The following is an 8,900-nucleotide window of genomic DNA, read 5'->3' on the forward strand; positions in this document are numbered from 1 at the left end:
AAGAAGAAAGAAAAAAGAAAAAAGAAACTGCTGTCTTTTATTTATTATTACTTCAATCAGTCTGGTGATGAGCTGTCATATTGGACTTCGGTCCAATTTAGCTTTCAGTAAGACCCTCTACAATATGTTATAAATGTAAAGAACTTAATTCACCATGTCAGATTATTTTTGCACTTGATGTTGTTCTAGTGATTAGCAAATTTTTTTCTAAGTATAAAATAAAAAAAACTTCAGTGCTTTAGTTGGCCACAAAGTTGTTAGTCATACTACTTAAAAATTCAAGTAGAGCAGCTGTAACTAACACAACATTTTGTGCTCTAATTCTATATTATTTACTGTCTAATCCAGAGAAAACATGACATTGCAAAATTCTGTTTATTTACCACAAGGCTTGAACAATAAGAATGGCCCACTGCCTTCAAGCATCACCATCTCTGGGGACGCTTTGTTCTTTCAAGTGGTCAAGAGCACATAACATTTGTTTTGGTGTTAGATTTATGTGGAAGAACAGAAAATATGTTTTTACTGAAATAACTATGTTTGTTTGCTACATTCTATTACTCCTTATTTGAATGTTCATTTGCAATGCAGGGAGGGAATTTCAATAAATAGTAACTATTTTGTTTTTATCTCATGCCATGTTCTATCTCTTCAAGAACTTCCTCTCTTTGCTGTCCACGCACAATCAACCCACAATTTGACTGAGAAAATCAAATTTAATTATGTGTGTAAATCAGGGTTTAGGAATTCATGTCAAAACAGGTTGAGGCTAATATGACTCCAGAGCACTGCAACTGAAAGAGGCAATGTGTCCTGAGATTTCTGCCATCCTAAACAATGCAGTGATTTCCCTAGGAAATTGCTCCAAAAGATTCTTAGGGGTCAACTTTTAAAAGTTACTGGGTTGACAAGATTTTGCTAGCTTCAGTTTTCAAAGCAGAAATTTGTTTTGACTTTGCATCCTTCCTCTAGGCAAAATGGAAAAGATTTAAATATATTTCAGTCTCTTTTTTCCTCCAGTGAGATTACAGTTGTCATTTCCAAAGTCATGGGATGTTTATCCCTTATTTGGTTTTTCTTATCTCTCCACTACCATAACTACTAGTTTTATTCGGGCACAGAGAAACTTTAAATTGGGAATATTGCTGAACTGTTCACATACACAAAGAAGCATGCAAGTCCCTTGCAGATTTGTCTTTTACAGAAATTGTCATAAGTCCAAAAAATCTTATGACTGATCTAAACATCCCATTATTATCTCATAATGAACTACATGTTTGGAAACCACCTTTCTCTCTTCTCTCCTAATTGTTTTTCTTCTCTATACTATTATTTTCTTCTTTCTCCTTGGTCTGTGAGTTGTTGAAATTTAGCTTTTAGATGTTACAGTTTATTTTCAAAGTGCTATAAACCTTTTAACTAACACAGTCTGGAACACATTTTGTACACTTAAAGCCACCATTCTGCAAAAGTGAATAGTAAATAATGACCTAAATAAAACCTCTTTGTTTCAGCATTTTCTGAGCCAAACTCGAGCTTGGGGAGACCAAGTGGGGCAGGTAACAATTACAGCATTTATCACCTTTTCAGACTACACACTGCCATTTCTTCCCTTCTAGTCATATTGCACACCTGCTTTCATACTGTGCAAATGAATGGTTCTTCTATGTTACTGATTTCCAGGGAAATTGAAAGAGGTTTGGTTACCTGCCTCAGTCTCAATTCACATTCTTCTGTGCAGGATCTCTTTTTCTCCCCAGCACTCCTTTCTTTCCGCACACCCTGAACAGTATTTCTATCAAACTACTAAAAGCTTTATTTTTTAAGTAAAACGAATGTGGCATTTTGAAACAAAAGCTTCTGGGTTAGAATACTGTATCTGATCATCTTTTGGGTATTCAGGATGCTTATACACTATGCATGTTGATTTTCACCATGGTCTGAGGATTTTGAGAAAACAAAAGGCAAGCGTGGCACAAGGCATGGGCAACACAGTTTTACCAGTGAAATGTGACAGTACTGAAACACTGGATATTCTGCCTATATGCAATATCACATCTGCTAGTTTTTTTCCTAAAAACTTCCCGATATGCAGCCTCCTCACTTCATATTTCTCGATTCTTTAACCATAAACTAATCCTAGTAGAAACTTTTCTTTAGGTGTTATGCTCACTAAATACTGTACAAACTCAGCATGCTTTTATATATATATACATATATCAATGTTCACTCAAGTTCATATTGCAGAATAAATCTATAGCAAATAGTACTTGTTTTATTATTATTTTTTTTGCATCGTATCACTTAAAAATTGAGTCATAGGAATTTAAACTAGGATGTTTTCTTGTCAGCTTTAAAAGGTGTTGGTTTTACATGCTCTGCACTCAGCCATTTGTTCTCATTGATGAATGTTATTCATGTAGCAAAAATAATCTGTAGTGTTGTTTTGTGATTTGGATAGTATTGTTTAGGATGGAATAGACATGTGCCAGCTGTCACTTAACACAACAGTAAGGAATTTAGTGCAGAACTATCAGCTTGCCCCCATCTGTTTTTTAAATGCTTTTAAAAAATAAAAATACTAGAAAGAACCTAAGATAGAGATTTAAGCAAAAAACATTTACAGCCAAGTGAAGAGCCATATTAAAGATCTTAACTGCTTTTGAGTGGATTATTTTCCAGTCAGAAGCCTTTATCTTTTCACAGATGAATGGAAAGTGCAAAAATAAGATCTTCCAGATGGAAGCTCACTTTCTGTTTGGTTACCATAGGATCTCCTGAGTTGGAGTGGACCTATACGGACCATTGAAGACAACCCTTAGCTCCACAGAGGACCACTCTAAATTCAAACCCTGTGTCTCAGAGCGTTCGGACATACTTTGAACTCCAGCCGTGCCCACCGCACCGTGGTGCACACTCTTTCCCTGACCCCCAGCTGCCCCTACCCCCTGACACAGCTCCATGCCGTCCCCTGGGCCCTGTCGCTGTCACACAGTGCAGAGCTCAGCGCTGCCCCTCCGCTCCCTGTGAGGGAGCCTGGCAGCCGCCATTAGGGCTCCCCTCAGCTCCTCTGCTCTGCTCTGAAGAAACAGAAGGGACTCAGCTGCTCCTCATACCCCTTGCCCTCCAGGCCCTTCACCATCTTTCTAGGCTTCCTTTCGTCACTCTCTAATAGCTTTACGCCCTACTTACAGTGTGACTGCCAACCCACAGGCAGTGCCGGAAAGCAGGAGGCACAGCCCCTCCTCTTGCCCAGCAGAAGTGCTGGGCCCGCAGCCCACCAGGGCACGGCTGGCCCTCTGGGCTCCAAGGTATTACTCCTGCCTCATGTTCCACTTAGCATAACTTCAGCACCATTGCCATATACTTTAATAGTACTCGTGGTTTCAAATTTAAGCAGAGCAGCTGCAGGGATGTTCTGTGTGGGCAGAGCCCAGCAGTGCTCCATGATAGCAGAGCAACTCCAGCTGCTCCAAAGGGACCTGCTGCTGGCACAGCTGAGCCGTGAGCGATGCTGGGTGTGTTCTCAGGCAACAGAGCTAAGGGAGGAAACACCACTGTGTGACAGCAGCTGGGAGAGAAGGGTGAGCACTGTGAGAGAAGCGGCCCTGCGGGCACTGAGGGCATTGCAGGAGGAGGGCAGGAGGTGTTCAGTTGCGGAGCAGCAGCTCCCTGCAGCCCAGGAGAGGCCCGTGGAGGAGCAGGCTGTACCCTGCACATCTCCCCATGCAGCCATGGAGGAGCCCTGGTGCAGCAGTGGGTGAGGCCTGAAGGAGGCATAGCCCCCGGTGCAGCAGCGGGTGAGGCCTGAAGGAGGCACAGCCCATGGACATCCCCGCAGGAGCAGCACTGGCTGGAGCTGCAGCCTGAGGAGAGCAGCCTGTGGTGCAGCAGAAGGAGCAATAGATATGAACTGTTACAAATTGACCATAGCTCCTGTTCTCCATACTCCCAACGCCTCTTAGAGAGGAAGAGGAGGTAAAGCAGTTGGGTGTGAAGGGATGAAGATGAGCCTGGAAAAAGAAGAGTGAATGGGGAAAATATATTTTTGTTTTTTGCTATCTAAACATACTTAGAGTGTCAGTAAATTAATTATTTTTCCCCACGTTTGGTCAGTTATTTTCCTACTTGTAATTGTTAAGTGATTTCCTTGTCCTTATCTCAACACACAAGCTTTTTGTTTTACATTCAGTCTCCTGTTCTGCTAAGGAGGAGGAGTACCTGGTGGCCAGCCAAAGTCAGCACATCTCCTTTACACTGGAGGAAGATGACTACCTCATTTTTTAAGAATGCATGCCATCAAAATAGTTTTGTATCCTTGTCTTTGTCACATCTAGAGACGTCAGGAGTAAATCCACAAAGATTATTGGTATCACCAAGTTGTTGTACCTGAGGACAAAATCTAGCCTGGGCAATACACACAGATGGTTGGGTCTGGCTATAGGAGGAACTGTGCTGAGCAAGGCTGTCTAGTGTGTCCATAAAGTAGTGCACTACACAAGTCCACGCAGCAAGAAATTTGACTGGGGCTCCAAAATGCATCCAATGTATTAAATGTTTTCAACCACCATCTACAGATGCACTATGCCATCTAATTAGTTGCAGTTTAGATGCATGAAAATAAATAACATAAATATAATGCATACGTATTGTGCTGGTGAATACAATCATGTCACCTATGTAATGCTATCATCCTCTTAATGCTTACTACCTACCTTGTTTTCCTAATTTTAAAATAAGCAAGCTATTTATTATGGAAAGCAACTTTTCAAGCCGTGATGTATAGCTTTGGTTCCATTTCAAACTATTGTAATATACAAGCAGAAATTTTAGTATTTACTCCTGGATGATTCTAGAAGTAAATTTAAAACATATGACTGGTCACAGAACAAAATTTTGTAAATACATTTTAAAATATAATAAACAGTTAAAATGGCAGCTTTAAAAATTGTAAAGTGGGTGGTTTTCCAGATGACATTCTGCACTGGAATTTAAAAAACAGTGGGTTAGCTATGTGCTCTACTGTGGTTTGCTTAGTTTCTTTAACAGTTTATTCTTCATGATGATAATTGCCCAGACTTATTCATAAACTTAGTTTGTTTTCTAAGACCAAGTCTCACTTTAGTCTGCTCTGGTTTAATAAAATGCTTGTGCTTCATTTAGGCAAAAGATATGTATATATATAAAAAAAAAATTATAGTATCCTGCCTGAAAGTGTTAAGACTTATATTGTAGAAGTATGCAGTAGGAAACTGTACTGCTGGCAGCATGAACATTATTACAGTTTCCTTTAACAGTCAGCCTATAAAACTGCACTGAATTTAAAATGTAAATGTTACCAATAGTCTGTTGCTTATTTCACATTTTTTAGAGAGATTCTGCAATATTTTGGAGCCCTGTATTGCTGTGACGTGCAAGTGCTTAGACAGTGATAAACTGTTACATGAATCACAGCATCAGCTTTGTCACTGTGTTGAGATTTCAGTACAGTTTAGTTATGTATTACCAATGGAAAATTCAGAAAATTCACATCCATTATCAGTGTTATCATTGTAAAGCTCTCATGCAGAATATACAACACCTCTTAGCTCTTAAAGCAATTTGAAATAAAAGTGAAATCAATGCAGAACTCATCAGAAGAAGACTTTTAATTCATTTATGTGCACATGCACCCTCATACACAGAGTCAAGTACATTGGCACATAAAGCAATTAAGTATGTAATAGGGCAGAAGCATATATGCTCAGTGGGAAATGTAATGCACACTTTTGAAAACAGGCAACAATGAAGATGCTGCAAGGGGCATAAAAGTGAAGTCAAATGATTATGATAGGCTATATTGGATTGGAATGTTCCCAGTATTGCAGGCTGGTTGCAATGCCCTGTTCTGATGACAGTGAGGTCTTTCAGCGTGCCTTCTACTACACTTTGAAGCAGTTGGATATTTTTTTCATCTTAAAAAAAGAAAAACAAACAAACACAAAACAGAATTTAATTATCCTAATGATTCTTTGGTACAGTTAAATAGCAATAAGAGAGATATGCAAATAAAAACTTTGTATTCCTGAACTCTTCTTCAGCATAGAAGAATACACCTCCGTCTTGTGTGAGTGTGTCTACATATACATACCTGTGTATTTATACAGATAAAGTACATATTGTGACCACTTGGTCATGAAAAAAAAAGAAAAAAAACAAACCCTAAAAAATACTGCTTTCCCCATTACATTTATCTTCGTAATAGGAAAATGCCATAATGCTAATCCTAAGAAGGCTGGAGGGAACGAAGCTAAGACTGTAGTAGTTCTTCCAGCTCTTTTCATTTTCTTTTCTATACTATCTCCTATTGTACCGCCAATAAGAGCAGCTTACCTTTTTCACTTCCCTGTTCTCCAATTCAACAAAACCGTTTCATCTTTTAACTAAAACAACAAATGTGCCTGTGTTTTCTCATTTATAAGCCCTTTATTTCCTCTAACAAAAAGGAGAATGCAGTTTTTATTTCAGGATAGCTGAATACCGTGTTGAATTCTTACATTTTGTAATGTTCAGAGTTAAATGATCTTTTTACCATTTATTCATTCAGAAGTAGTTGCATTCTAAATATAATTTCCTAGTTGCTTTATTTTATCATACATTTCCACAAGATGTCAGCAGCAGCATATTATTCTAAATATCAATGCTAGCTCATACCCTATACCTTTCTAAGTAGAGATGATTTTAACATTTAGCATTATTCAACAATAGTAAAGATGAAACTTGTTCCTGGCCTTCAAGAAGTTTCTATGTGCTGATCATAATTTGTATTTCGGTTACTGAGAGAAAGTACAGACATCCTACAAATGCAGTGGTGGATGTAAGTATATTTTATCTGCACTACTGTATGATTCAAGACTGTAAGATATACAGATCATGTTCTCTGCATATAGCCTCATAATTAATAATTGGTCGTTACTTAACTCAGTAAGGGAGTGGCAGCAACAGTGGCAGCAAAATCAATGCTTTAATAGGCCTCAGACCTAAAACACTGAACTTGCTGGCTTTTTGGCCCATATTAAAAATATCTGTTTTAGCCTGGTAACCTAGTATAGTTAAGTGCAAAGGAAACACTAAATCAAAAAGCAAAAAAGTCTTCCTAGATGACCTTTAATCCCATTTTAGCACTCGTTTAGTTCAAAATAACTGGATATGATGGATCTATTATTATTTTTCAGCAATATCCACAATATTTTCAAATACTGAAGAAACAAAACTCACAATGGGTAAAGGAAAAATACCAGTTGTTCTGAGTGAGTTCCTCTCCTAGCAAAGCAAAGCAAAAACTCATTCTACGTCAATGTCAGATTAAAAGACACATTTAAAGTAAGGAGAGTAACATGGATCCCTTGCCTAGCATGTCAGTCTTTTGGTCCACCAACTGTGAGTTTTAAGAATTTTAAAAATAATCTTGGATAATTATAACTTCTGTTGGTATGCAACCAGTATTTAAAGAACCTTTTGAAAATCTCAGTATATAACAAGCCTATATTGTTTTAACCCAAAATCTTAACTTGAAACTCTAGAAAAGTCACAAATGTACTTTTCAATTCCATCTTTCAAGGAAAAGACATGCTTTAGTTCTCATACACACATACATCATTTAAACAACTCTGTGCCTTTAAAAGTGCAACACAGTATGTAGGGAAACAAAATTATTTTTTTTCAGCTAGGTTAACTGGTTGATTTCATTTTCCTTCCAAGAGAGTACTGGAAAAATCAGAGCAGTGAATGCAGAAAAGAGAAGGTTGATGAAAAACAACACTTAACAGTGTTCAACAATTTTTTTTGAAAATATAGTCATTTACTGCTGAGGACAAATGCATGAAGCTGTAATTCAGTTAAGAACTTGGCAGCCAATATATAAATTATCAGCCGTGAAAATGTTTATCTTCTGCTCATAAGTACATAACTTCATTCTTCACAAATTCCCCGTACATTACTGATGTATGGAGTACTGGCAATCGTGACATACTTTATTCTCCCCTCGAAAACTTGCTTTTAAAATTTGGTATATTTTTCACTGGAAAGAAGTAATTGCTGCATTTTGTATCCTAGCATAGAATAAACTGAAATTAGGCAGAAGGTCTATTCTGAAAGTTAGTTCTCAGCCAAAAAGAACCATCATGTTTTTTGCCAGAGAAAGAATTTGTTTGGGAAGTAGGGTAAGACAGTAGAGGAGAAAGAAGCATCAATTCTTCAAATTTCATTGTGATACTTTCCAGCTGCTTCAACAAATCTAATCCCAGGTATTTTCTAATTCTGTTTCTAAGATGAAAGTTACTGTCATTGTTGATTTTTGCTGTGGAGTGCGAAGGAACTTGTGGTCACAGAAGGGCAGTTAAGACCATTTCTGGAAAGATCTGCAAAGCAAAGATTTATTGGGAGCCTAAATTTCACCTGTAATTATTTAGCTATCCCAGTTAGTAACTCCAAATTATACACACACAATTTAAAGCATTCAGCCATATGTTACATCACATAAAGGTACTCTGGAGTATTGTCTGTTTCCCCACATAAGTTTTCTATCAGGTTGAAGATGTCACGAGCACATTTTTGTTTTCTGCTTGTTCTCTCCCCACTTCTTAAAAATAGAACAGGAAAATGTTGGGAAGGCGGGAGTCCCTTCTGTTCTTGGGAAATATAAAGAAAAACACAACAAAAAGCACATCAGCAGTGCAAATCATTTAGGCATGCACTTGTGCAACTTTCTTGAATCAACAGGATATTTTTGTGACAGTTTTATGCAATAATGAAAGATTAATAAAGAACTCCAGAAAAGCTCAAGACTGTGCAAGTTATTGGGCAATAAAAAAGCTGTGAGATAATCAGATCAGGGATTTTTTTTCCTCTCTTTTTTTCTT

At 37.8% G+C, this 8,900-nt stretch overlaps 1 protein-coding gene across 1 annotated transcript in view; it reads right to left on the reverse strand.

The window, feature by feature from the left end:
- Positions 1-8,900, reverse strand: part of RASA1 (RAS p21 protein activator 1) — a 153,904-nt gene that overhangs the window by 116,586 nt on the left and 28,418 nt on the right. The window lies entirely within an intron of this gene.

This window comes from Meleagris gallopavo, chromosome Z (genome assembly GCF_000146605.3).
Source record: "Meleagris gallopavo isolate NT-WF06-2002-E0010 breed Aviagen turkey brand Nicholas breeding stock chromosome Z, Turkey_5.1, whole genome shotgun sequence".
Classification (NCBI taxonomy): Eukaryota; Metazoa; Chordata; class Aves; order Galliformes; family Phasianidae; genus Meleagris; species Meleagris gallopavo.